Source organism: Gekko japonicus, unplaced genomic scaffold (assembly GCF_001447785.1).
Source record: "Gekko japonicus isolate JY-2015 unplaced genomic scaffold, Gekko_japonicus_V1.1 scaffold1, whole genome shotgun sequence".
NCBI lineage: Eukaryota > Metazoa > Chordata > Lepidosauria > Squamata > Gekkonidae > Gekko > Gekko japonicus.
Window position 1 is genome coordinate 1,009,059 of NW_015164181.1, and position 4,832 is coordinate 1,013,890.

A 4,832-nucleotide genomic window follows, 5' to 3' on the forward strand; every position below is an offset into this window, starting at 1 on the left:
TGCCCTTTCTGTGCTCTGACATAGTTTGTGATCGATAATCAGCTTCCAATGCAGAAATGGACATAGGATTGTCATATGAACAGTGCAATCCTAAATAGAGCTGTGCTCTTCTAAGCCTGTTGAAGTCAATGACTTAGAAGAGCACAACTCTGCTCGGGATTGCACTGTAAGGATCACTGATGCCAGCCGTCACCTGAATTTCACTTCCTTCAGCAAGCAGCCCCATTCCATCACTTGAATGTGATCTTCAGATCTTCACGCCCTTCAAAGATCCTTCCAGTAATCAGACAAGTTGGCTGGGAATCACTGAAGTGAATACTGAGGAATAACACCCCCTTCCTTGCATTGATAAAAATGATTGCTTGTGTAGGTTTTCGGGAAGACTGGAAGCAGCCATGCAGAGCTGCTCGAGAAAGGAAGGAAGAGATTAAAGGAGGCAGGTTGCTTCTAAAAGAGCAGCGAGCACTGTTTTATCTTTGCCCACACACACACACTTTTTTTTATAAACTCCTCTGTTGACCTGCAAAGATAGTTCTGAGACAGACCGAGTGCATGATTCAGCGTAAGACAGTTATATTGCAGAGGGTCCATAGATCCATGGAAGGGCCCATGAAATTGCATGCCAGAGGTTCAGTTTGAGCATAGAGAGGCCCCTGGAGAGCTGCTTTCCGTCGGACTAAAAAGCACTGGACAAAGGGTAGCCAATAGGCCTCAAAATACAAGTTCCCTGTTGTTAACGGTAGAACAAGAGGGCCCAGGCTTCAACACCTGACATCTCCATTTGGAGACAAGCCTGGAAGTCTCCTTCCCAAGACTCTAGCAAACCTCTGGTAGCCAGAGTAGTAGACCATGCGGTACTTTCATCCCAGCCACAGATATAGAAGGTGGAACATAAATGCCGAAGAACAGAATAAAATCCACCAATTCCACTAACAGAAGGTCACACCTCACCTGATCTCTAAAGTCTCCTCCCCAAGACTCTAGCAAACCTCTGGTAGCCAGAGTAGTAGACCATGCGGTACTTTCATTCCAGCCACTTTCACTGAGAGCCAGTTTGGTGTAGTGGTTAACTGCATGGACTCTGATCTGGGAGAACCGGGTTTGATTCCCCCCTCCGCCACTTGCACCTTCTGATGTGACCTTGGGTCAGTCACAAGCTCTGGCACAGCTGTTCTTGAAAAAGAGCAGTTTCTGCCTGAGCTCTCTCAGCCCCACCCACCTCACAGGGTGTCTGTGGTGGGGAGGGGAAGGGAAAGGAGTTTGGAAGCCGCTCTGAGACTCCAAGTGAAGGCGGGGGATAAATCCCATCTCTTCTCTTCTCTTCTTCTTCTTTCATAAGTTTGCATCTGTCTTATTGGAGCTGCGTCGAATCGTTCCATTGCACAAAGGTTTGCTGCTTGGATAGTCACACCACTGAATCGTCACGTATGCCTGAGTCAGCTTTCAGTTCAACTTGTCACCACCACCACCGCTCCATAAAGGGACTATTAATGTTTCCCCGTACCTTTGGGAACATTCAGTACAAGGACAGCACACTGTCCAGACAACGAATGACAACAGAAACATCTGGAGCGATCATCCCCCTATTTCATGTCATTTTTTAAAAACAATCATTCTAAGCCCTTCCCTCCAGTCTTGGTTCCCAAGTTTATATAAATAGGAAACAGTATTTTAAAAGCCATCTCTACAGTGATGCTAACCCCCAGTGATTAAAACAGCTGCAGCTGTCGGACTCTAGAAGGTGGAACATAGATGCCGAAGAACAGAATAAAACCCACCAATTCCACTAACAGAAGGTCACGCCTCACCTGATCTCTGAACCACACCAGATGATGCGTGGAAAATCTTTCTTACATTCCCTTACTCCACAGAGCCCAGGATAACGTACATGGTGCTCCCCTCCTTTCTTTGCTCTTAATAATAATCTGTGAGAAAGATCAAGATGGGTTTGCTTGTAGCAGTAGAAAAGAGTAAGAGTCCAGCAGCACCTTAAAGACTAACCAAATCTGTGGCAGGGGATGAGCTTGCTAGAATGGGAGTCCATCTGTCCTATTTATTGGAAAGTGGAGTGATTTCAGATGCCGAATGACATTAGCAGGCAAATGACAATAGCAGGTGAATGACAATAGCAGGTGTGATTGGATTTAGGTGAGATATGCAGAGGGGTAATCAGGCGTGGAGAAATCAGCATTGGTAATGAGACTGGAAACCTAGGTCTCGATTCAGTCCAGGTAGATGCACCGTCTTGAGCATTACTATCAGTTGCAATTCAGCAGTCTCTGTGAGATAGGCTAGGCTGAGACGACGAGCTTCACAAGTGAGGAGGGATTTGAATCCAGGTCTCCTCAGTCTGACATTGAAACCACGATGCCACCGTGGCTCTCAAACTAGGAAGAGAGAGCAACCTCCAAACTACTGGGGAAAAGGAAGTCCATAATCCTAGATCCATTTTGCAGGCCTGGTGTCCAAGATTACCAAGCCGAATATGCAAACAAGTATCCCATCTGCCTGTAAAAGTATACAGTCACTGGCACCCTACCGCCAAGAGTCAGTTTCACTCATGCTGTACTTTCCCCAAAGTTACAGCAATTGATCTTTCCTTCTTTGTGTCCATCTCCCCACCATACTACCTCAGTTTTTGTGGAATTTACTAATTTAGGATCTAATTCTATAAAGTAGGGTAGGCTTGAGATGTAACAAGATGTGGGTCAAAGGGAATATAGTCCTATTTCTCTCGTGTGTCTGCCAGACAGCACCTTTCACATCAAAAGATAGTTTTTAGTGTGTGCATAATGCATTCGCTAAATGCACCAGATACGTCAGCACAGTAATGCTTACAACACCCTGTAAAGTAGGCTGGTGTTATTCCCCCCACCATAACAATTTTCGGGAGGTGCTGAGGCAGAAATAACAGTGGCCTGCCTGAAGCTGAGAGGAAAACTAACCAGGAAGGGGAAAGTATAAATCTACAAATGAAAAAGTAAAACTCTCCCAAGAAATCTTTTTCAAAGACGTGATAATGCTCATAGAAATATATTAAACATACCGAATATATATATAAAACACATGCAACGCTTCAAGACAATGTAATGCACACCATAAAGTCTCAGAAACCATAGAATGTTCGAGGTGATCAGCAGTGTTGGTCTGAAACAGTAGAACAAATTTAGAGGACGGTGCCACTGGACTCTAAACCACAGAATGAACATTCTTGAAACACTATCCTAAACAGTCCACAAGCACAAGCTCTCCAAGGGGCAAGTAACAGTCCATAGGAAAAAAATTGTCCAGTATACCCTGACGCGATGTTCGGACTGTTTTGAAGAAAATCCTTCATTGGAGTCTTTTTGCCTGCTAGATTTGATACCCTTGGGTTGCGAACTTGTTAAGAGGCTTTGGACTCCGCTTAATACAAAATAGAATTTTGATTTGTGCACGGTCATGATACCTACCCTGACTTATGATACCCTTTGATGAAGGATTTTATTCATTTATTTAATAGATTTAATAGATTTCTATTTCATCAATGCATTTAATATATTTCTATGAGCATTATGAGGAGCTGTGGTGGCTCAGGTGGTTAAGACGCTGAACTGCAGGCTGTGGAAGGTCAGTAGTTCGGCAGTTCAAGACCCGGGTGCCGCATGATGGAGTGAGCTCCCGTCTCTAGTTCCAGCTCCAGCCAACCTAGCAGTTCGAAAACAAGAAATTGCAAGTAGATAAATAGGTACCACTTCAGTGGGAAGGTAACAGCGTTCCATGCACCTTGGTGTTTAGTCATGCCGGCCACATGACCACGGAAACGTCTTCGGACAGCGCTGGCTTTGAAACGGAGATGAGCACCGAAACCCTAGAGTAGGATTCGACTGGCTTTCAAGCAAGGGAACCTTTACCTTTTTATGAGCATTATGGCTTGTCTTTGAGGGGGGAAATTGCGGAGAGTTTTACCTTTTCATTTTAAGTTGAGAAGAGACAGGCATGATTTGTGCTTCAGCTACTTGGCAACTTTGCAGGAAAGGGTAATGCAATGAGGGGCATGGATTTCAACATGGGAAGGTGCCCATATGTGGCTTCCAGGAGGCAAAGCTTCCTTTAGGAAGCAGCCGAGGCTTAATGGCAGAGTCTGTGCTTTGCACAGAGTCGATTCCTGCTTCAGTCCTTGGCATCACCACTTTAAAAAAGGGCCTCAGTTAGGAAATGCTGAGAAAAGACTTTTTCCTTGACCCGAGACCAATGCTCCCTCTAAACTGTGGAGTCCTGTGAGCAAAAATCTGACTCTGTGAGCTACCGGCATTGAAGTTGTGAGCGAGCGATTGGGCTGCTGCATCAATGAGTTTGCCCTGGAGCCCGTCCTTCCTGAGCTGAGACAAAAACGTGTGAGCCGGAGGCTAAAAAACTGTGAGCTAGCTCACACTAACTCAGCTTAGAGGGAACACTGCCCGAGACCTGGGAGAGCTACCAAGTCAGTCTAAAGTTAACTTCCTGTATTCATGGGAATCGAAGACTCCCTGATCTAAACACATCTGAAAGCTCCAGATATCAAACCAATAATGCCTCATTTGGTGCTTGAATGCGCATCCCTCTCATCACCAGCAGCAACATATGAACAAAGCAGCACCTCCACGCAGTCGCATGCCTACGGATCAGTTCTTGGTGTGCTGGAGCTTCATGGAAGTTTGGGCTGTAGTAGAGCAATGGGGTTATGGTGTGAAGGAAGTACACGTTCATAGGCTACTCTAAAGGCTGCCTCCATTTATTCCGGATCAACGACAGGTGTGTTCTTGGTGTGGTAATGGTGCCTTAATTTAAAAGTCATGATTCCCCGCTGTGTT